Raw genomic sequence first — 25,779 nt, 5'->3', positions numbered from 1 at the left:
TGTTGGAGTTTCTCGAATCCTTCCTCCCATATTCGGATTCACGGCCTTTAACGAAGTTTGCTCTTTGCCCGCATAAATATCGTCGATTCAAAGATGCGGTAGAGAAAATAATTGCATGATAGAAAGAAAATAGTAACACTTTGTGCCTTTTTTGTGGAAGAGGTTGCGAGTCCCTCAGATTAGTGTTCGGATCTTCCTTTTCATTTTCATATTCAAAACAGGCGTAAGAGCTTCTAGCTACCATCTAAAACCATCTATAGAGGACTCTAGGAGATGCTACAAAAGCCTCACGGTTTACATAAATGGCCTCAAATACAAGAAAAACATTTTGAAAAATGGTTTGCCACCTAAAACAAAGAGCATGAGGGAGTCTCACTTTCGACACATTAAACCGATAGAGTGAATAGCATTTTCCGAACAAAAGAATGACATAAGCTGAAATAAATTAATTATTACATACCTTCTAGCTTCCTCATCCCGGAGTTTAGTATCAAACTCCTTGCTCGGTGGATACTTGGGCAAAGTTGATGGATCACAGGGGTATGGCTTTGTTGTAAAGAACCCGACCAAACAAATGATCTTGAAGTTAGGAAAAGGAAATAGCGGGAAGTATATATATTAAAACATTACTTCTCAAACCGGATCAAGAACATGTACTTAAAAACTTGTATAATGATTGAGAAAGGTCATCGACAATTTAGTACTACATAATGAGAAGGACGAGAAAAGAAAAAACGATATATACTGTGCATTATGTCCACATTCCCTCATGACATTTAAATATTTGCCTGTGATTAATATTAACTTTGCAACATTTGAAAGGAAGCTAGGAATATCCTCCTTGAGGCTATATCCTCTGTTGCCAATACTTGGCATCCTAATCTTGAACAAGAGCCTCCTAGTAAAATGTAAACCAAATAAGCATCTAATATGCATGCTCCAGGGGCTCACAACAATAGGTAAACTTTGAATACCTTTTGGAGTGATTTGTTTTCAGCAATGAAGAATTCTTCATAAGGATCATCAATCACACCTTCGTAGACCCATCTACCCATCTACACAGTAACTTCATTTGTTTAAGTCATACACCATTCAGTAAAACAAAGCTTGCATAGACCCCATTAAGGGCTATAAAAATGGTAAAAGAGCATCAGCTGCTAGCTGGGAAACAAATGCACATGGTGTAAATTTCGAACCAACTTAACCTGACAGAAAAACCAGAGTCCTTGTATAGAAAGTCTTCCAAGTCGAAATTGATGTCCGAGTTGCACCACCATGGCCTAGTAATCCTGATAAAGAAATTTCTCTAAGGTTAATATTATTTATGAATAATATATCAAGAAGTGTTGGAAACTGAAGTTCAAAAGAAATCAATTTGACTTTCATCAGTTGCACGAGACAGTAATCATCAACAAGAGGTTTGTGGGCCTGAGATCAAGCAAATAGAAAAGATGGTGACTACCAAATTTTTAGACCTAGGGTTGGTGGCAGACCAACAGGACTTGGAAAAAATGTGAGGAAAACCTATTGAGAAACTTAATGGAAATAAAACAAAATAAACACAATCAAGTAGTTAATGAGACTAATTAATAATATCAATCATTCAGTAAAACTATAGAGAAAATATAGTGTTCCAAGTAATAATAAATGACTTCGAACACAATCAAACCTACTAAAAGAAGTTCCGTGCAGATGAAGGTCCATGGCCACCGGTGGTGCAAGAGGGCACCGGTATGTAGCAAAGACACACCGATGGCAAAGAAAAGAACACCGGCCAGGCGATGAGGCACACCGGCGGCGGCAGCAAAAAGATCACCAAGCAAAGAAAGAGGCACCGATTGGCGAGAAACAACACCCAGCAGCAGCAGTAGGCACCAGCGGCAGCAACAACACCCAGCAGCAGCAGGCACCAGGGGCAACAACTACACCCAGCAGCAGCACGCACACACCCAGCACCAGTGGCAGCAGACATTCTAAATTAAGATTTGGAATTAACTAACCAAAATACTGCTAAATAATTCTCTTCTAATGTCTACGTCACACTGATTTATTCACTCAATAACCTGCACAGAAGTAAAACATATTGAAGTAAACATCTAGGTATTATTGAGGCTAGCATTCGAGTGCAACTAGTTGCCATGAGTGAATGGTGGAGAGTTGGATTATACCTTTTGGGCATGCTAAGTGCCAACAAGTAGATGATGTCTAGCAGCAACTTCAAACCCCTGCTCCCTAGACACAAGACATTTTCCCCTGGTTTAGTTAAAGGAGTTAATGTGAATAGACACAAAAAGTATTTTAAGGTAACCTATCAGTACAAAGAGGAAACACAAAATCAGCAGAATAAGATTAGAAAACATAAACTTGTATTGTGTTATATATAGTGCCTATTCCAACTGATCTGATATATAACAATGTCTTTTTATGGGTAAGGAAGCCCGGAGTTAAAGGCATAGGTGGGGGTTAATGGGGGCGACACTAGCCACTTCTAGACATGAGCCTAAGGATGCCTTAAATCACGAGGACCATACACCAAGATGATGAACACATGCAAGTTTTAAGCATAGATAGAGGTTGGGTTTTGGCAAAACCCACTTAATGAGGGATTTTCCGATGGCGGACAACGTGTCTCATCAAATAAAAGAAAGAAAGAAAGAAATAAGTAAAATAAGTTTCCCATGACTAATGAGTAGGATATACATCTCTTTTTAAGAAAAAAAAAATTAACAACGGATAATGAGTCTTGATAAACAACTCATTTCAAGAACCCCACGAGAAATGAGTCTGTCCTCCCCCTTTTCTCCCTCTCTCTCTCCTTGGTCTTCCTCTCTTTCTCCCTCTCCGGTTCTATCTTCTCCACCCTCCGGCTCACACCCCTTTTGCATAGCTGCATAGCAATAATCTAGTAAGGTTAAAAGCCCATCAAGTAGTACACGCAGTATGAGGCTAACCAAGTCTATTTACAATACATATTGATAATAAGGTGTATAGTATACTCAACAGCGAAAAAAAAAAAAAGATAACATTAATTCTAAAGATGTGAGTCAAAAAGAAGCTAGAGTCAATATATGTAGTGCATTATTGGCTAGCCTAAAAAGGGGTAACTATGCTACAAGCCACAAAGGTTTTCCTTATACCATCTTTTACTTGTTGAAGTGTAATTATGCAAGTAATATCCGTAATCATTTCAATTAAAGAAACACTAGTCCATTAATAGTTCAGGACCTCCACTCACTCTGTAAGATAGTATTTCAATCATCTTTTTTTCTTGGTAGTAACTTAGATGGTTAGTTTGGAGAGCACGACAGTTCCAAACTACTATAGCTGAGAGAACAACTACTCCTGAACCACTTCATTAAATTGGCATGTTGCCTTAAAGGATAGAAGGAGACTCCAAACCAATCCCCAAGATTTATATCAACCAACATAGCAAGAGATATCTTTTCTTCCTGAATAGAAAATTTATAAACCTAATTGAAAATTATGAGTTTATGCATCCAGAGTTACATAAGTCTAAGAAAAACTATATTACCAAATGAATTGAGTGCATTAAAATGCACACGACAGCTCCTTGTGAGGCGAAAAAATAAGGAAAAGATGAAAGGAAGTCACTAGCAAAATCTTTTACTACGTAGGATAGTCGTCTGTCATTACTCATGGTTAATTTCTTCTTTTCATGCCAATGACCAACAACACAATGACAACAACAACAACAACAACCAAAAGAAACAAAAGAAAATCGCAATTAAGATATGAAATATGTCAAGAAAATACTCATTGCATCACTTGCAATTAGAGTGAAATACTAGTAAATTCGAGACAACCAAATTCACGAATAATACCAACACCCCATTTCTTCCATAACTTATGTTCCAGACCACATGTTAATCCACCTTAAAAGAGCACAATACATAAATAGATAGATACTAGTTGTGGATTGAAATGGACAGGCTCATAATTATTATTGTCTCATTTTCCTATAAATGACTATGGTGTGAAATATACTTCACACCTGACTCCTCGCAAAGACCACTGTGGTGTTAGGCACGAAAGAAGCAGATGGCTTGTTAATGTCAAGAAATAAATGGAAGAAAATAACTTACTGGACTTGATCAGCATTGAAAAGTACTGTACAAGATATCCAAGCAAAGTCAGCATTTCACTATCCAAACACTTTACCTTACTTGTGCACCAAACTACCAATAGAAAAATATCCGAACATTGTTGAAATATTCAATAACACATCTCAAACAAGTTAACCAGGTCGAATTAACAAAGTTAAAAACATATACATGGATCGAGTAAGCAGTATTTTTACCTAAAGCAACTTATCGATTAATCAGAGGTAGCTTTGTCTCCCCGCTTCTCCATTTCTACTTGAGCCCTCTTTTTTAGGAACATCAATTCAATTAGAACTCAGTCTAATTAAACAATACAATCAACCTAACCTGCAATATTGAACTTTGAGAAAAAGGGGGAGAAAAGAACTGTGGAAAAAGCAAAATATTATGCAAAATTTAAAATTGATCGAACGAAAAAGGGGAGAAAGAACTAACCCTCAATTCAGTGAAGTTAAAACTCAAGGGACAAACTTGATTGCATCTCTGCACGAAATTCACTAGGTTGATCTGTTACCTCCACCGCTCGAGAGAATAGATGAGAGATTTAGGGATTTATGGAAAATCAAAGCTTTTTCGAATGTGGAGGAGTAAGTAAAAATAAAAACTGACTTCCCCTGAAACCCAAAATTGAAATGGGTTATCATTAGAGAGAGGGTGAGAGAGAGATCCTTCACTTACTGTCGATGGATGTGAGGAGTGCTTAGATTCATTGAGCGGTGGTTGAAGGTTTGAACTTTTTAGTAAGAGTGCCACTTTAATCGAAGGCGAGCATGGTTTACTCATCGGAACTGGAGAGGAGTGCCGGAGTGATAAAGAAGAGACGAGGTAGTTGGGAGAGATGGGAATAAATTTTTGAGTTGTAATTTATTCGAGAGAAAACATGGTCCCTCGGGTTGTAATTTCCTATATTCTTAGACCTTCAACAAACTTGCGTCACTATATTTCTCGAAACTCCTCAAAATTTAAATGAAATAATTATCAAATTATTGGTGACGGTTTTTGTACTTTAGTGACGCCAAAATGGTGTCACAACATTCCTGACGCCAATTTGGTGTCACTATTGAAAAAAACCCAGTGTCACAAAAATGTTGTTATGGTGTAGTGACTTTCGTAAAAAGGTTGATCCAGATTTAGATCTTTCATTATTTCTTCCAGCATAGGTTTGAATGACACTTCAATCCCTCTTGAATATTGCTCTGTTCTCATCTCTATAGTGATCCTTTTATGTTTTTTTGTATAAGATAGCCAAGAAAAAAATGTTATGTTCACATTGTAGTAAGTAGAAGATTATTTTTTTAATCGAACTAACTAAATGTAGCAATACACATTCAGAAAAAAAAAAGATACTTGTTTTAAAAAATCGTACCATTTATGCTTCTTGTAGATCCATATTGAGAACAGTATATCAACTTATTAGACATGATATGGAAGAATTATAAAAATTTGATAGGCAATATTGGAAAACTTTATTTGATTCATGTATTGGTAAAACTACCATACTCTGCCTTATGGATGTGGCATTTGGAGTAAAAATGAATGGGTGATCATATTGTTATTGCCTTTGAAGCTAATTCTAATTTGTTTTGGGCTGAAAGGTATGGCAACGAAACATTGGGTATGAATGATTTATTGGTTAAATATTGTGGGATTAGTGATATTGGTAGTTTAAAATTTGGCTGTTTTATTTTCTGCTTATTGCGCTGTCACTGGTATTCCTGCCATTATGTTTTTACCTACGGATAGAATATCGATGGTGCAATTGGTTCAACCTATTGCAAATGGTGCTTTTGTTTTGAGTCTTGATAGGAGATTACGGCTGAGTTGCCTTTGCAGCAATTTGATTGGGAAGTACCGAATTGGGTTCATGTGTAAGGAATTATGACTTGTTGATAGAATGCTTAGGCTTGTGGTTGTTAGTTCTGGTCATGGGTTGAAATTCACAGTCTAAAGCACACAACTATCTGTTTGAATATTTATGCTTAATTCATGGATTAAAATAACACATGTTAACTAATATTATTAAAAAATCTAATAAGATTGAAAAAAAAATTATTGGAATGTGTAAATTTTTTTTGTAGTAGCTCTGAATTCTTGTTTATGATGATAAGTTTTCTTAAAATTATTTTACTTGAGGCATTGTTGTGGTGTATTTATAGGTTTAAATTGATTAGGCTTCCCTATTTGATTAGAAGTTTAGTTTGTGTATTATTCTAACTTCATGTATATCTATAGTTGTACTATTCGGCTTTGGTGTCTTTAACTTGGGCTTAAGCCCATTATATTTTTCACGAATAGACTTGAGGATTTTCTTTTCTTTTTCATGTTTGAGGTCGGTTATTTCAACCAAGGAACAAAATATCGCCAATATATCCTATATCCGATATATTGCCGATATATATCGTTTTTTTGGTACACCGACATCGATATATATCCACCGAATATTGAATCTTTTTTTTCCTGATATATATCGGAATTTCTGATATAACGCTATATATCGACCGGTATATACGATATATCCGATATAAATTGTTGATTTTGACCGATAGTGTTGACTTTGACCGATATATTGACAATATTTCCGATATAATCGATGATATTTCCAATATATCGACATACAAAACAAAATTTTGACTGGTCACAAAAAAACTAAATATTTCCGATATATCCGATATATATTGGTTTTTGGGTACACTGATATATTCACCGAATTCGATATTTTGATCCTTGATTTCAACATACCACTTGATTTCACGTCTGAATCTCTTAATTTCATTTTCTTCAAGTGTTAACATTTGGGCTATATCTCATCACATTTCTTTACTTGTTTTATCATTTCCCACACTTTTTGTTCCTTGTGAGGCAGACTAATAGAGGCTTAACACGTTTTTCAATCAAATCGACTTTAAAACAACCCCAATTACCATCAAAATCGTTATGTTGGAATCATAATTTGTAATTTGATAGGTTATTATGAGAAGGTTTTTGTGCATGTCAGGTTGGTGTGATTGGGAATTTGGTCCACTCATCCCCAAACATAAAGAAGGATGTTCTAGTTGCTGGAGCTTTACAACCTGTAATTGGATTACTAAGGTACTTCTTCATTGCAGGCTTTGAAATCCTTATTATATGTTCTTATAGCAGTTTAGTATAACACAAAGTTTTCATTGGATGTTTTTTGTTTCGGTTACTGTTGTTCGGAGAGGCAATGGGAGGCAGCTTTGTTACTTGGGCAATTTGTTGGTACAGATTCAGATTGCATACTTAAAGAACAATATCAGTTATTTTTAATGTTAATAGTATTATTGTGAGTAGAAGTGTTTGTGTTGTTGAGATGCTTCAATCTCCAGATACACAGCTTAGGGAAATGTCAGCCTCTGCATTGGGGAGATTGGCACAGGTATGTAATGATTGGTTAGTTTTGTTTGATTCTTTTGTATCAAGTATTGTGGTTTTATTTGGAACTTATGTGTTCTATTTGATGTAGTCTCTTGACGCTATGAAATACATGTTATTTATTAGGTAGTAGTTAATCTTGTGGGATTTTTATTGCAAGGAGTGTGGAGCCTTCTGGCAGGTCAAGATGATGTAGGTCTTGTGTATAATCTCTCAAATGGTTTAAATCCCCAGTCAAGCATTACTTTGACATCTAGTCATCTTGTTAGATTGAAAAGTTCACTTTGCCGTGTAAGTGTATTTCTCTTTAATTTTTACCCATCCGTCTGTCTTTCAAATTTTGCAATTTCATGAAATCGTCCCCGCCCATCTATCTGTTGGCATATCTAATCTTAACAATAAGTGAATCTTTCTTCGAATCTTAGGATGGGGATTCCAAGGTGCTGGATAGTTTCCTTAGATTAAAAAATGAGCTTGCCGAACTTTATAGTTTCCTTTGAGTTGTGGGATAAAAGTTTGCGTTGCAGTTTCTTATTGATTTTGACCGCTTTACAGGGAAAGGTTTATATCCTAAATAACCTAGCCCTCCCAGTTTCTCTTCTTCCATGAGAATTATGTTATCCGCGCAGTTTTCTATTCAGCGGTCGTGGTTAATTGCTTGAACATTTCACACCTCTTGATCGGCCTAGGCTTATATCGTTGTTCACTACTACATAAAGGCTCATTCCCCACGGTAGGTCAAAGAGTATATATCCCACGGTTTCACTAATAACAGTGGCTAATAGACATTTGTCACGGTAAGAATAGCTTTTCTAATTTCGGCACAAGCAAATACCACTAGTCTCATAAAGCAGTGGCATATAAAGTGCCATATACCACGGAACGACTCAAAATCAGCTAATTTGTGCTTTGGTATTCATATATCCCACAGTTTCAACGAAAAAGGTAGCGAATATTTTGCAAAATAGCCTGGATACCGTGGACAAAGGCAGCCTACCAAACCCCGCACCCTACCTTCAAAAATGAAGAACAAGCTCTCTGCATCACTTGGTCTTCCACCTCCAAACCCGACCGCTTTACCTTTAAAGTCTCACTAATTTCGACAACCTTTTCACTCATTTCAACGACACTCTCTTATCTCTTCCAAACAACAATATCACATTCTCTTCAATTTCCATTTCAATGGAACAAAAATTTCTACCCCAAATCAAAAATGGATTAACCCCACTCCTAAAGGGAGTCCAAAGATTCAAACTTTGATGAAAAACTTGACAACTTTTGAGAAAGCACTCATTGGTTCATCAACTGGAGGTATGGCTGGTGCTTTTACTTATGTCTGTCTTTTACCTTTAGACACTATTAAAACAAAGTTACAAACCAAAGGGGCAACTCAAATTTACAAAGGAAGTGTAGATGTCATTGTGAAAACTTTCCAAGCAAAGGGGATATTGGGTTTCTATAGCGGCATTTCTGCTATAATTGTTGGTTCAACTGTTTCTTCTGCAATTTATTTTGGTACTTGTGAGTTTGGAAAGTTGTTTTTATCGAAATTTAGTAAATACCCATCTGTTTTAATTCCACCAACTGCTGGTGCAATGGGGAATATTGTGTCTTCAGCTGTAATGGTGCCGAAAAAGCTTATTACTCAAAGGATGCAAGCCAGTGTGGTGGGTAGGTCTTGGCAAGTTTTGTTGAGTATATTACGAGAAAAGACGGGATATTGGGTTTATATCTTTGGTTATACTCGCGACTTTGCTTAGGAATTTTGTTGGGGTGTTGAGTTATTCGTCGTTTGAGTATTTGAAAGCCGCAGGTGTTGGCTAAAACTAAGAAAGGTCATTTGGAACCATTTGAGAGTGTGTGTGTGTTATGGGCGTTAAGGGGCTTGATAGCAATGGCTTTTCTTCGGTAAGATTTGTGGATAATATGCTTGTTATGTTATTTTGCTTATAAACTTGTTGTTGGTTAAGTTTGAATTGTAGTGTGCTACTCAAGTTGGAAGATATCTTGTGACTATGATGAGTATTGGAGTCATACTTGCAACTGGATTTCAATTGTCAGGTTTGAATTTTTCATAATTTGGTGGGACATTTTACAATAATTTGGAATTTTTGGATTGAGAAACTTTTGTGTGAATTTTGTTTGAAAGTGGGAACAATCAATTGGATACTTTGATATGGTATAGTTGGCTTGGGGGAATTATAATCGGAACGATGATTGGTTCCAATATGGTTTTGGAAGAACATTATAAGGCTGGTCCAAGAAATATTGTCATTACTGGAAGGTAAGATTTCTTAGATTAGTTTGAAATTTTAATTACTTTCAATTTAACTGATATGTTCATTTTACTGTGATTATTCTTCTTCTTCTTGTTTTTGTTGTTCCCTTCTCAGTCTGTTTTATGTTTAATATAAACCAAAAGAAGGAAATAAGGAGTATGTTCTTGGTAATTTGTTAAACAGTTGAAGTCGTACTTGTCTAGTATTATGCTTGAAGATAATTGTCATGGTCTTTTTCAGTTTGTCAACCAGATTCAATTTAAAACATAAAAGTACTTGCTTATTGGAGATCGGTGCCAAGTTCTTGATAATTATATCCTTGTGAATGATTCCTTTGGTTATGCAACTAATTATTCTTCCCAAAGGGGCCGGTGGTGCTTAACTGACATAGTTTTATACATCATGATTGTATGAATAGATTGTCTCAACAAATTTGGTTGGGTCTTTGCTTTGCAATAACGAGAAGCCATCGCGGGTGATGAGATCCCATGAAAAAGGAGGTCACATATTTAACATGGATGGTGCAGGGATCCGGAGGTTCTAGTACCCTTTGATGGTTTGTGTAAGCTCTATTCTTGTTCATTCTTAATCTAATTTTATTCATTTTAAAGTAAACAGCAGTGTTTGTGCTTAGCATCTAAGAGTATGGCGGCAAGTTTCAAGTTGTTGTTGCGAGCGGTATGCTCAGATCCCGTGACGCTACTTGGGAACCTAGCGCTTTGCCTCGTGCTTGACAACATAAATCTAAGGTTGTTTATTATTTGTTAATGCCTTTCACTTTCGGTTGTGACTACTTTGACTTGTAGATATGGTTCGACCAAGTCGCGGTATAAGGCAACTTCAGGGCATCACTTTTGATGACGCAAGTGGTGGTGAAGGTAGGAGTACATACAGCATCTCCAGGCATGGTGCTTACAGATTTACTTCTGAGGTACCTTTTTCATGATAAGTTAAACTTCTGTTTATAGTGAACCGAAAATGGTATGGTAGGTTCCTAAAGATACACTATCAGGCACCAAACCCCCAAGCAATCACATGCCAATAGTAAAGAGTGTAGGTATTACATAATGAAGTTTATGAGAGAAATAATGGAAGCTTGTTCAGATAATTCTTTTGAAAATAAGGTATAAGTCGTCATACACTAGCATTCTCTATTTTGTGGTAATCTTCATTATTTAGTTATTATATTACTCTATGATCTTTGATCGTGCAGATAACAAATCTATCCCTCAAAGATACATACACATAAGAGGAATTTGATGTTATTCGACTTGAAATTCTTAGATTATCCAGCATAATGGAGCGTTCGAGCCAAGCGTTGTGTCTTTGCTCGGTTTTGACCCATTCCAGTTAAGGTTTGGTGTTTGGTCTCACCATTTTTTTGATATTTTAGACGGAACAAATAGATTGCTCTTTTGATTGATGGAACAAGTTAGGTCATTATTATTTTGATAGAACAACTAAATTTGGATGTTTATTTCATTATTGATGACTCGAAAAAGTTCAAAACTCTTTTAGCAATTCAATGTCTTCGTGTTGGATGTCTAAATTTATTTCTTTTGTTCGTGTTGCATTATGAATTGTTTATTTGAGCAATGTGTTTTTAAATCTAGTGTGGATATATATGGTGAAAAGGGCAGGTTGCAGGTTGAATGAATATGATTAGAATCAAATAATTAGGGGCTTTTAATTTTTTTTTTAAATGACTATAAACCACAGTTTGGTAAGAACCGAGGTATAAGTAGTTTATATACCCCACGGTGTTTATCCAACCATCGTATTTAGCATCACTATTCCCCACGGTTCAAATCAAATAGAGCATATTGTTTTGACTATTAACCATGGTTTGGAAATACTAATACCACGGGTTTAGTCAAAACCGTGGTATATAAGAGGTACTATTTCCCACGGTTTTGCCAGAAGTATTTGTCACGGTGGTTGTTACCACGGTATGAAAACAGTGGCTAAAGGCTTTTTACCATTGTAAATAACAGTGGTATATGAGCTTTTCTGTAGTAGTGGTTCAGATACTTTCTGATATAATCTGTGATAAAAATGAATGCCTCTGACAACATAGGAAGGATTCCTTCAATCTTTGGGACTTGAGTGTATATTATTTTGTTTGTGTATATAGGTCAGGCTATATTGACACCCCTATGACTTCCTGAGTTAAATTCTTTCACTGAAGCATACGACACAATATACAATTTTTTCCCAAGTATTTTAAGGAGTTTCTCTTAATCAATTTTGCGACAACTTGACATGGTTTTTGTGTCACCTATCTAGTAGCTTTTTAAGCTGCATTGATTGGTACCAAAGTTGATGTACTTGCTTTGTATCTCATGATGTAGTATATTTTACTCTGCGATTTGGAATATTAATTTAACTTAGATCTGAAAAAGTAGTCCTAAACTAATTTAACTCAAAATTTTCATATAACCACTATCAAGGCATGAAATTTTGCTGCTGTAGATATTTTCTTGACTGCTTGGTGAGCCATAAATTTCTATGCCTCGTTAAACACATTGAGTTCACTATAACGCAAAATTACCGCTGCCAAGTTTGACTATTCTGCGTTTCTAATAAAGGATTTGTGCTCTTCTGTTCACTGTTTTGCATTTCCATTCATTAATTTTGACAACCATAGCCTATTTAGTGCTCTTTGAGAATGCTTTTTCTATATGGCGTGATGAGGTGAGCGAGATGGAATTTTTTTATTAGATATATGTGTGCTAGCTATACATTTACCTTTTGTTTTTTTTTCTCTTTCATATTGTTTTATCTAGCTATAGTAATTCCTTATGGACGAAAACATATTTATTGTTTATTCTCTGGAAAATTCACACATATGAGCCTCAAGCTGTCATGTGGATGTGGGTTGTATTACCATCTACCTAATACCTTGTCCCTCTTTGACGTTTGATGATCTTGACACCACATGTTATATCTGTAGGTAGGTTCAGAGCCAGGGAGGATATATATAACAATAAAAACTCTCGTGTTACTTTACTCTAAAATATTGTACTTTCTATTATTATATGTTTATATTTTATAATAGCTTCCCTATGCATGTGTTTAGTGCCCAACCTGCATTTGCCTCCTCATGGATGAATTTTGTTTGATGTTGAATGTTCTCAGAAAGGATTTAATCATTTGAGGTTGTGTATTTTCATATCAGAAAGTATCATCAAAAGCTAAGATATATTTCTGGTGTAAGAATGTAGTATGATGTGGTTTAGGGAGAGTGATATACATATAAAGTTCCTCCGTGTCATCCCTAATACTTGGAAAGACTTGTATAGCGCACATGCGCATATTTGCAACTAATTTCAAATATCTTTTGTCTGTGTTTTCTCAATCCAAGTTTATTAATAAGTATCTTTCAGTTTTGGTCAAAGCTATTGTAATAAGGATGCTTTCTAGCTTAAACCTTTTTCATCGATGCAGCTATTGTTCTCTAGCAGGAGATTTCCTGCTTTCTAGAGCTTGTGTAACACTTGCTTCATTGAAAAATACAGAGGCAAGGTTCTTTTCTCTTCCTAATATATCTATATACGTTATCAGTAGTTGTCAATCCTTCCCATGTTACCGATTTACCCTTATGAATTCTTTGTGCCTACGAAAATTTCTAAATGGTCTCGCCGCATTATAGTTGGTCCAGATAGGGGACATCCTGTTGAAGGCTCCAATAATACAACTGTTTTTATGATTAATTTTTTTCTGTTTAAAAGATTTGCGACATCCTGCTGAAGACTCCTAGTCTTGTCTAATGGGCATGCATTCACTTCTCCATAGACTGATGTATTTACTTGCTTCCTGCATTAAAAGTACAATAATCATAATAAGAAAGTAGTCAACCATGATGCTTGCATCTAGTCAGGTTCAGGTTCACCTTCTAATTTGGCAGTGTTCTATTCCTCTCACCAGCTAGTGTCTTCTTAATCATATTCAAGACCATTTTGAGTGGGGAATAATTATACTCTTCGAACCCACTGTGCCATGCCTCTATATCACTTCAGTTTCTACTTTGAAGAGCTCTTAAGAGGTTTAGTGATGGACTACACTCTAATATTCTTATCCGGAAAATAAACATTATTTTGATATTGAAATTATATATCTAAAGCTAATATAGTTGATATGGTAATTCAATTGATTTGTATTTGTGTTTAATTTTTATGTTTGTAAACTTTCAACCCCTAAGCCAGCCTTACATGTTGTTCTGTACTCATGTAAAATATCAGAACAAACCTTAATCCCACAAAATATTATTTTGATTTCCTACCCCGTGTTTTCAAGTGTATCTCGTGTAGTTTACTTGGTTGCAAGGGCGGTTGTCTTTGGAGGAAGTGGGTTGCAAAGTAAGGAATTGGCAGAAATTTAACTTACTCAAGAAAAATCAGCACAGAGAAAGACTTTTGATTGTAACTGCAAGCGACCAGGTCATTATGCTAGGGAGTGGCCCAATGTGGCCGTTTGTAACAACTGTGGTGTTCCTGGGTAATGAAACACTCTCATCATCTATATACATCCAAAAAATTTAATATGGATATGTTATCTTTCCTTGGCATTATTATCAGGCACATTGCAGCTGAGTGTTCCACCAAGTCATTGTGTTGGAATTGTCGTAAAGCCGCCACATGGCCGATGACTACCAAAATGAGGGGATATGCCATACTTGCGGTAAGGCTGGTCACATTGCCAAAGATTTGCGGGCCTTCTCTACCACCGGTGACCTCGGGTTTTGCAACAACCGCTATAAGCAAAGCCATATAGTCATTGATTGCGACAAATGATAAGGCATGCAACAATTGCGGGGAAGGATCGCCACTGGTCATGATCGTCCGAATGAGCCCTGGTTCGTAACTTGTGCAATATCTCGGTCATGTGGCTAGGCAGTGCCCAAAATCTGAATATGTAGGAGAAAGAGGTGGTGGAGTTCGCGATAGTGGTTACAGAGACATTGTTTGCCAGAGCTGCCATCAGGTTGGGCACATGAGCAGGGATTGCACGGGGGGCTTGATGATATGCCACAACTGTGGTGGATGTGGACACATGGCATATGAATGCCTATCGGGCAAATTTATGGAGCGTGCACCCCGAAGGTACAGACACTTTCCAAGAAGAAGGTTATGGGCAGGTGGGTTTAGCGAGGATGTTGTTGTTCTTTTCATTTGTGTCAACATGGAAGTTTTCATCACTTTTTAGTTAGTTTCAAGCTTTTAGGTCATTTATAAGCTCCAGGTTCCAAAACCGGTTTTCTTGGTCATAGTGAATGGTGTAATATGTCATCTAGATATTAATTTTCTTGGTTTTTTTTTTTGACGTAGTAATGGTAGATCTTCTTGGTCGTGCTGGACACTTGGAAGAAGCCTTAAACCTTGCAGTGACGATGCCTATTGAGACGTGTGGGGAGCACTCCTTGGTGCTTGTCGGATCCATGGAAATCCTTATTAGAGAAAAAGGACTCAGAAAGAACCCTCGCTGCAACTTGATGGAAGCAGAGGATGGGATTATACATAAGTTATTTGCTGGTGACATTACGCACCCAAAGTCAAAAGAGATCAAGGAAGCACTGGAAGAGCTTTTACAGACATCATTTGGACTATTGACTATGATCTTTGGAACCCCATTAGGATTGTAAAGAACCCTCGAGTGTGTGAGGATTGCCCACCTGCGTGATGTGTGGTGCGATCTCGATTATGAGGAGAGATTTGTCTTGAGGGATAACATGAGGTTTCACCATTTTCATGATGGATTGTGCTATTGTGGTAATTTGTGGTGATTTAGGAGAGTTTATATAATGGAGTTGCAAAACTGCCCCGATAATACTAAAAAAATCTAGACATCTAAGAATGTTGCTTTTGCCTAATTTTTTTTCGCGAGACTCCCAATGGTGTTTATTTTTTAAAAGATCATCTGGTATTTGGCATTAGAATACTGAAGGAGGAACTCACTATCTTATTAATATTTGGAAGACACTGTCCAGTATTTACATTGTAGAATGTTCAGGGCATCCACTTATTGCAGTATGGAAATAGCTGATCAACTATTATTCTTCACTTGTTTTTTTATCGATATTTGTTAATTATTAGTTTATTTTGCTAAATTCGTTTGTAATAATAGTAAGGGAGGATAGGTAATGATTACATTTACTTACTTCTTTTAGAAGGTCAGCAAACGAAACAATGCTATGATACGAATACCTACTCCAAAGGAGACAAATGACTTATATTTTTTTCGATATCGAACACAATATAACTTGAAGTAGTCGAATTGGAAAAGCAAGCGCGCTAATATTATAAATTTAAACTAAAAATTAAAGGACTCAATAGTGACAAACTTTTATAAATAAGAAGCGTTAAACCTCAGCCATTAATTGTGATGATTTCCTTTTCTTTATTCTCAAATCTTTCTTCTCGTCTTTGCAGCTAATATCTTTCCAATCATTTTTCTTTTTTTTCCTTCATCTGTTTAATTATTTCCTTGAGCTCAAAGATTTTATCTCTGTTTTCTTTGTCTTGAATCATACAATCTAGCATAAGGTTATTGAGGGTGTCAAGCTGATTTTGTTTTTCTTCAACTTCTTTTCAAACTTCAACAACTCTTTGAAATTGAAGTCTTCAATTTCTATTTTACGTTCATCTTTTATAAATTTTATTGCATTAAAAGCAGCAGAATCTTGTGCCTTTTCTAAAGAATATGTAGAGCTTCCAGAGAATTCTTTAACTATAATGTCTTCATTGTTAAAGAATATGTCTTTTGGTACATGTAGTGTTACACTGTTGATGAATCGTCCATTCTCTATTTTTGTGTTGTACACTGGATCTTGTTGAACATCAAGAACTGCTTCTAGAATTTCTTTTAGCAACTAAGTTTTACGTAAGTTGTAATTTTCATACTCCATGACCTTGCAATAGAATTTTTTATATAGGAAAACACAATTAAATATATGAAACTCATAAATATAGATATTTCGATTAAATTGAATTCTTTGCTATATAGCTACACAATATTGAGGAATATAAGAAGAATTGTTTGCCTTAACTGTTTGTTTACTATGACGTATGCTCTGGTTTCAATATGAATGAGTTTTATTTTTCTACATATATAGGTCTATTTATGTAAATTGATTAGGCTTCCCTATGTGTTTTATCAAGAAATAATTAACGGAAAATAAAAAAATTATATGCAAATTCATTGAATTAATCTCAAACAATAATTAACGAGAAATTGGAAACTAGATGAAAATGCAACCTTATCGAATGATAAACGAGAAATCAAAAACTTGATGCAAATACATTAAAATAATCTTAAAGAATAATTAATGGGAAATCGGAAATTGGATGCAAATGTATTGAACTGACCTCGAAGAATAACGGAAATAGGAAATTGGAAATTGGATGCAAATGCATTGAACTAACTTCAAAAAATAAATAACGGAAAATGGGAAACTAGATGCAGCTGCATTGAACTAATATCAAAAAATAAATAACGGAATTGAAAATCAGAAACTGGATGCAAATGTATTAAACTAACCTCAAAATATAGTTGTGTTATATGTTGTGGGAATGTCTCGATAAGTATAGTTTTGCATTTAAAATAGTGTTTGTCTTATTTCTTTTCATATGATTAGGAACGTCTTGCTATTCAAGTAGCTTCAATATGAACTTCGCCTTATTAGGCAATCTCACAAAATTTCAATCAGACTTCAATTATTAAACAACAAAATGAAGTTGAAGGGTTTTATCAAGAGTGAGTTTTTTTTTAATGGATAGTGTGGTTTTCACGTTATAAAAAATTTAGATAAGTGATCAATATAATATTTATATATAATAGTTCTACATATATAGTTGCAAATATTTTTTAGAATAATTAATATGATTCAATATAGTATCGGTTTCTTACTCCATCTAGCTCAAAAGGGCGATAAAGACATCCATTATGCTACATGGAATTCCATTATGAGATATGCTGAAACAATTTGTGAGTTCTCATCAGATTCTGATGGAGGGAAAATGTATTAAATAAATCAACAATTAACTAACCTTAGTTTGAAGTTAGCAAAGTTGCATAATGATTCATGTCATACTGCTACGGAATCTTTATTCGACTTTGACTTTCGTTCTTGTATTCAAACAACAAAAAGGAAGAAAAAAAAAAGTCAATAATTTTGAAAAACAAATATCAACTCAGATGTATATATACTTAGCTATTTCGTTGATCGCTAGCAATTATTTGGGTTGCTAGATTGCCTAATTTAAGACAGCGACCAAGCTTACTCCTTGGTCAAGCTTTTCTAGATAAGAAAAACAAAAAGAATATGGCAACAAAAGTGCAGTGGAAATGAACCAACCCACAGGTGCATTCTTGAGTTCTCGAGTTCAATATAAATTGAAAATCTAAACCACATTAGAATTCCCAAAACAAATGGTAAAAACAAACAGAAATAATAATAATAATAATAATAATAATAATAATAATAATAAAATGGAAAATCGAAAACTGGATCGAATTGCAGTGAACCTCAAAAAATAATTAATGAGAAATCAAAAATTGTATGTAAATGCATTGAACTAACCTAAATTAACCTCAAATAATAATTAATGGGAAATCGGAACCTAGATGCAAATGCATTGAACTAACCTAATTAACAAGAAATCAAAAACTGGATGCAAATGCAACGAACTAGCCTCAAAGAACAATTGACGGGAAATCGAAAACTAGATGCAATGAACTAACCTAATTAATGAAAAATCGAAAACTGGATGCAAGTGTAACAAACTAACCTCTCAGAACGATTAACGGGAAATTGAAAACTGTAAGCAAACACATTGAACTAACGTCAAAGAATAATTAACAAAAAATCGGAAACTTGAAGCAACTACATTTAACTAATTAATCTCGAAAAATAATTAACAGGAACTTGGAATCTATATGCAAATGCATATATTGAAGTAACCTCAAAGAATAATTAAAGGGAAATCGGAAACTGGATGCCATTGCATTGAACTAACCTCAAAATATTATTCACAGCAAATCAGAAATTGGATGTATATGCATTGAACTAACTTCAAATAATATTTATTGGGCAATCGAAAACTAGATGCAAATACATTTAACTAACCTCAAAAAAATAATTAACGTGAAATCGGAAACTAGATGCAAATGCATTGAACTAATCTTTACAAATAATTAATTGGAAATCGGGTTCGATCAAGTCACAAATGTATTGAACTAACCTCAAAGAATAATTAAAATGAATCAGTAATTGGATGAAACTCACATTTTATTTTTTTTATTTTTTGCATGAAACTAACCTCAAATAATAATTAACCAGAAATCGAAAACTAGATACAAATGCATTAAATTAACTACAAATAATATATAACGAATGCAATTGCATTGAACCAACCTCAAATAATAAATAATGGATAATCTGAAACTAGACGCAACTGCACTAAACTAAGCTCAAAAATAATTAGCGAAAAATCGGTTTGGATGCAAATACATTAAACTAGCCTCAAAGAATAATCAATGGGAAATCGGAAACTGGATGCAAGTGCATCAAACTAACCTCAAAGAAAGTCGAAAAATTAGATGCAAATGCATATATTGAACTAACATCGAATAATAATTTACAGAAAAGCGAAAATTGGATGCAAATGTATTGAATTAACCTAAAAAATAATTAGCAGGAAATCAGATTTCTTAAAGAATAATTAACAGGAAATTAAAAATTGGATAAAACTGCATGGAGCCAACCTTTTTTTTCCCCTTGCATAGAACTAACCCCAAAAAATAATTAACGTGAAATCGGAAACTGGATGCAAATGCATCAAACTAACCACAAATAGTAATTAACGAGAAATCGGAAACTGGATTCAAATGCATTGAACTAACCTAAAAAATAATTAATATGACATCAAAAATTGAATTCAAGTACATTGAACTAACCTCAAAGAATAATTAACGGGAAATCGAAAATTGGACACAACTGCACTGTACTAACCTTAGAGAATAATTAACCTAGAAATCGTGACTAGATGCAAATATATTAAACTAACCTCAAAGAATAATTAATGGTCGGATTCTGGATGCAAACACAACGAATTAACCTCAAATAATAATTAACTGGAAATCAGAAACCTAGTGCAAATGGAATGAACAAACCTCAAAAAATAATTAATGAGAAATCGGAAATGCGTTAAACTAATCACAAAGAATAATTAATTAACGGAAAATTGAAAACTGGATACAAATGCATTGAACTAACCTCAAATAATAGTTAACGGGAAATTGAAAACTGGGTGCAAATTATTTGACCCTAAAGAATAATTAAAGGAAAATTGAAAGCTCAATGCAACTGCACTGAACTAACCTAAAAAATAATTAACGGGAAATCGGAAACTGGATGCAAGTATGCAACTGTATTGAATTAATCTCAAAAAATAATCAACGGAAAATCAGAAACTGGATGCAATTGCGTTTAGCTAAACTCAAAGAATAATCAACATGAAATCAGAAATTATATGCAACTGCATTGACCTAACTCTCAAAAAATAACTAATGAGAAATCAGGAATTGGAAGCAACTGCATTATAAACTAATAACCTAAAGAAAATGACCATGAATTCTCAAAAATTGGATGCAAATGCATTGAATGAAGTAAGTCTATTTATTTATTTATTTATTATTTTTTGCATGAAACTAACCTCAAAGAATAGTTAATGTGAAGTCGAAAACTGAATGCAAATGCATCGAACTAACCTTAAATAATAATTAATGTAAAATCGGAAACTGGAGGAAAATGCATTGAACTAACCGAAAAAAATAATTAACATGAAATCAAAAACTGGATATAACTGCATTGAACTAACTCAAAGTATAATTAAAGGGAAATTAGAATGGATGCAAATGCATTGAACTAACCTTAATGAATAATTAACGAGAAATCAAAAAATTGGATACAATTGTGTTGAACTAACCTCAAAACATAGTTGTATTATATATATATATATATATATATATATATATAGTTGGAATGTTCGACAAATATAGTTTTGCATTTAAAATAGTGTTTATCATATATATTTTCGTATGACTGGGAATAACTTAGTATTAAAGTAGCTTCAATATGATCTTCAACTGCTTATTATTGGACATTCTAACAAAATTTTAATCAAACTTTTATTATTTAACAACAAATAAATAGAAGTCGAAGAGTTTTATCAAGGTTGTGTTATATTTGTTTATAGAGGATGGGGTTTTCACATTACAAGAAATTTAGATGTGTGATCAATATAATATTCATATCTTCTAACTCTGCATAGTTACACATATTTTTCAGAATAATTTAATATAACGGCACCCGTTTATACGATGGGTTCGAAAGCTAGCTATCTAACTACTTTAAAGAGCGCGCCCCACCTACAGTTTTTTTCATACGTAGTTTTTTCATTTTTCCAATTTTGTCATCGCCAAAAACTATTATTACAACCCATGTTACAGCCCATACCATCTGAAATTTCGACAATTTTATTGGAAATTTGGACAAATTTTCACACTATTATTACAACCCATGCCATCCGAACTTTTGACAATTTCATCATAAATTCCGGACAAATTTTCAGAAATTACTTTCGTTTTTTTTTGTTCAAGGTGGGTATTTACTATATATATTTTCCAACAAATTTAACAAATTTAGTCTAAATTAGTGGGTTAGTGACATAGTTACCAATTCGTAATACAACAAAAATTCGATACGGAAAATATTCGAATAAAATTCGAGCTTCGATAAGAATTCGTTTTTTCAATTCGGATTAAAAAAAATGAAAACGGCAAAAGTTCGGATTCGTAAGTAATTCGAGTATAATATGAAGCTAAAAATAAAAAAAAAATACTATAAATCGCGAATTAATAATTTCTTGTCGAATTAATGAATTATTCTGTATCACTGAATTAATGAATTATAAATCGCGAATTAATGATTTTTAAGTGTTTTACGAATTAAACGAATAATTCACCGAATTGCTAACTATAGTCAGTAAGACCTCCTTACATCTAGAGTAACAAATCGGGTCAGGAATTTAAATTTTTAATGATCGATTCAAATTTGAATTTTGGAATCGGATTTTTTTTTATTAATCCGATTGATTTCGGTTTCGAATTGATAGCATAAAATAAATGTGAAAAACAACATGCGCAACGTGCGTGACAGAATAGGTTTCATGCTCATCGAGCATGCCCAGAATGCCAGTCGAATAATAATAATTCCTTCACCAGCATCAGCCAAAGGTCGAGGTAAGTAATTCTTGTTTAGTTTTTTTTAGTTATAATATCAAACCAAGTAATGGATAAGTGACCAAGCGAAATCAAAGCTGCAATACTTTCAAGGTTACCAACCCCGAAGACCTCTTATTGCCATGTAGGGCTTCACTCAAAATGAGCCCAATCTATTTCACTCAACTTATTAATGATGAAAATAACCTTGTTAATACAAGTCATACAAGTATTATTAAATTTTGGAACTCGGCTCATGCAATGGCCTTATCTACTATCCAAACTAAACTTGTTGCTCATAAGGACTATATGTGGTCGTTGATGATATGTATTACCTTCCTTGCGACAATCCAATTTACATTTTTAACCCCATCACTGGTGAAAACCGACAACTCCCATGTTTTGATTTTTGTAGACAATGGAAGGATGTTGTACAACTTGTGTGTGGGTTTGGATTTGATGCTTGATGCCGATAGGCGGGAGTTCAAAATGGTATTGGTGTCTTTCTGTAAACTTAATGATGGTGAGGATGTTCAGAGTGAGGTTCATGTTTATACATTAGGCAGTGATACATGGAGAAAGTTGATTGTTAATGGGTTTTTAAAGCCGAGGTAGCTGTTTCGTTTGAGTTTGCTAATGGGTCTCTTCATTGGATCTCTGTGGATGCCTGTTCTCCCAATTCAAAGCCAGTTATACTGTCGTTCCATTTGGGGGATGAAGAATTTACAGTCTTCCCCACACCCGAATCAATTGGGGTGAATCGTGATGATCCATTGGGAAATTGTGCCTTTAGGGGGTACTGGATAAGTGTCTTTCTTTGGTGGATTCGTCTTGGGAGCAGAAGTCTGATGTATGGGTTTTCAAGGATTATGATGGGAAGATGTCTTGGAACAAGCTATTTTCCATGAGGAAAAATATGATTTGTCCATATTCTGGTCGATCAGTTAGGCCAGTCCGAGGTGTGAAGAATGGTGGATTAGTAAGGCCTATCCAAGTTCTAAAGAATGGTGAAATTTTACTCATGTGTGGCTTAACTGACCTTGTTGCATATAACACCAAAAGCAACCAATGCAGGTTTCTTCAAATGGATGACCACAGGTTAGATGCCCTGGGAACCTATTACTTTCTAGCAGTTCCATTTGTTGGCAGCCTGATATCAATCAAGTCCATTTTCGCAACGAATTGTGAGGGAAAGTGTACGACCTGATTTTGGAAAAGGGTGGAAGTCGTCAGCTTCAGAGCAATCAACTCAAGAATATGTTGAGTGGTGGACTGGGGGATGACGAGGTATTTGCTAAACTAGTTACAGAAAGAGTAGAAGTTAATGCAGGCATTTTGTGTCAGAGCGGCAGATGAGCCACTTTCTATACCGGTGGCAGTTGCAACTGAGAGATTTACGACTTCATGGAGTTTGTAAGATGAGAATGATATGCTTTGTACGTAATAGACTCCTAATATGCCTTGTTTAACTAAAAACGACTAAAAAGGGTATCAAACTTTACACCTTTTGACAATATGGGGACTAAAATTTTTTTTTCCTCACACTTTGGTCCCAAACTGTTTGATTTTTGCAATGTAGGAACTTCCATTAAATTTCTCTAACACCGTTTCTAATTTGTATTAATTTGTTTTTTTTTTTCAACATTGCAAATTAGAAAATTTATATTAATTATTTTCAACATTGCAAATTAGAAAATTTATATTAATTTTTTTCAACATTACAAATTAATTTTTATTTGTATTAATTTATAAAATACAAATTAATACAGATTATAAATTATAATTTAATACAAATTTAAATTTATTCTAAAAAATATTAGCAATTATGCAGAGATATGAGATATATATAAAAATTATATTAATCACTCATTCAAATTTCTTGCACCACTCTCGATGAAAAGAAAACACCAAACCTTGATAAAATCTATTGACTTCTTTTAGTTGTTAGGTTTAATAATTGAAGTTTGATGAGAATGCTCAATGTGGCGAAGATGATATTGAAACTACTTGAATAGCAAGACACTCTCAATCATAATAAAATAATTATGATAAACACAATTTAAAATGCAAAACTATACTTGTTGAGACATTATATTCTCCCTACAAATAATACAACTATGTTTCGAGGTTAGTTCAATGCATTTGCATCGAGTTTCCGATTTTCTGTTAATTATTCATTGAGGTTAGTTCAATGTAGTTATTGCATCTAGTTTCCGATTTCCCATTAATTATTCTTTGAGGTTAGTTTAATGCAGTTGCATCAAGTTTCCGATTTTCCGTTAATTATTCTTTGAGGTTAATTCAGTGCAGTTGTATCAAGTTTATGAATTCTTGTTAGTTATTCATTAAGATTAATATAGTGCAGTTGCATCTAGTTTTCAATATTTCGTTAATTAGTTTTTGAGATTAGTTCATTGCATTTCTGTCACAGCCCGAATTTCTAAACAATAACAAAGTGAATATTTGAAATATAAATATCTCAAACATCACTATGTTCACTTGTTTAAAAACCCAAACTATGACGGGGTGGATACAACACATGCCAAAATCGAAAACCCACATCATAAAAGAAACAACTTAACCATAATAATCTCCCAAAATTATCCGTCATCACTTTATTAAACTATCTTCCGTCCAAATAAAACATTAAACAAACTCTCAGAATAAAATTCTTCACTACCATGTTCTCATGTCATGCTAAAAAGTAAACTACGTTATTGCATCTTTCCAAAAAGAATCTTACCTATTAAAAGAACTAACGGACTGCTCCAGGCAAGAATCCAAATCACACGCCGCGGTTCCACTGCCTTCCACCTATGTTCCCAAGAACACACCCATGTTGCCAAAACAAAGCAAACATGGGTCAGCAAAAATGAAATTTGATGGTATGAGTAGATTAACCATATATAACCATTTACAATCTTTACTTATCATAACTAACACTTTAAATATCATAATATAATCATTTTCAGCTTGGAAGACAGGTAGTTCCGTCATTTCAACCGGCATAGTTTCTTTCCAAGCAAGACTCCCATCTTATTAACTCGTTATAATAACTTATTTTAATAACTAAGTAATTGAATTAAAACTTACCGATATCCACTGCTATATAAAGGTAGGACCGCGTCCCTGCACAAAATATTATTAAGTCCTACCCTCCTGCAAAAGAAAGTTAGAAATTTTATATAACATATGTAGATATCCTATAGGTATTCAAATGCAAGTCTAAGCACACCCGTACAATCAATGAATACAACTAACCCATGGCGAATACCTTAGTTCCTCTCAGGGCGGTCAAACAATCAACGGTCATTCATGGCACATTCAATGAATACCGGGTCATTCATGACACATTCAATGAATACCCATTTATAACGCTTAACGGGCCATTTATGACACATTCAATAAATGCCCACCTAACATATGACATCATCGGTCATAAAACTCATTTCCAAAACTTGAAGTGGAGAGTTCTAAAAGGTGCGAAAGAATTTGTTTACGTATTATTGAACTTTATTGCATATATTATTTTAAAGAACTAAGGAGTATCTTGTTTCTTGTATTTTTGGTTTACGCGTTATTAATTATATGGATGTCTAAGTGTCATAGCATCGTATATAAAACTGAAATATCACATAGTAGTTAATACACGTACACACGTATATATAAAGGTCTTAGCCAAGCATGCTAATAGCCCTAGACCTATC

At 34.3% G+C, this 25,779-nt stretch overlaps 2 pseudogenes; both read left to right on the top strand.

Annotated features, from left to right (window-relative positions):
* Positions 1-1,702: 1,702 nt before the first annotated feature.
* Positions 1,703-9,426, top strand: LOC147476216 (protein MITOFERRINLIKE 1, chloroplastic-like; annotated as a pseudogene).
* A 106-nt stretch (positions 9,427-9,532) lies between these two features.
* LOC147476215 (uncharacterized) lies at positions 9,533-14,998 on the top strand (annotated as a pseudogene).
* The last annotated feature ends 10,781 nt before the right edge of the window (positions 14,999-25,779 follow it).

Source organism: Coptis chinensis, chromosome 9, assembly GCF_015680905.1.
Source record: "Coptis chinensis isolate HL-2020 chromosome 9, ASM1568090v1, whole genome shotgun sequence".
NCBI lineage: Eukaryota > Viridiplantae > Streptophyta > Magnoliopsida > Ranunculales > Ranunculaceae > Coptis > Coptis chinensis.
The sequence above is the reverse complement of the archived record's forward strand: the minus strand, read 5'-3'. Positions and strand labels throughout refer to the sequence as shown.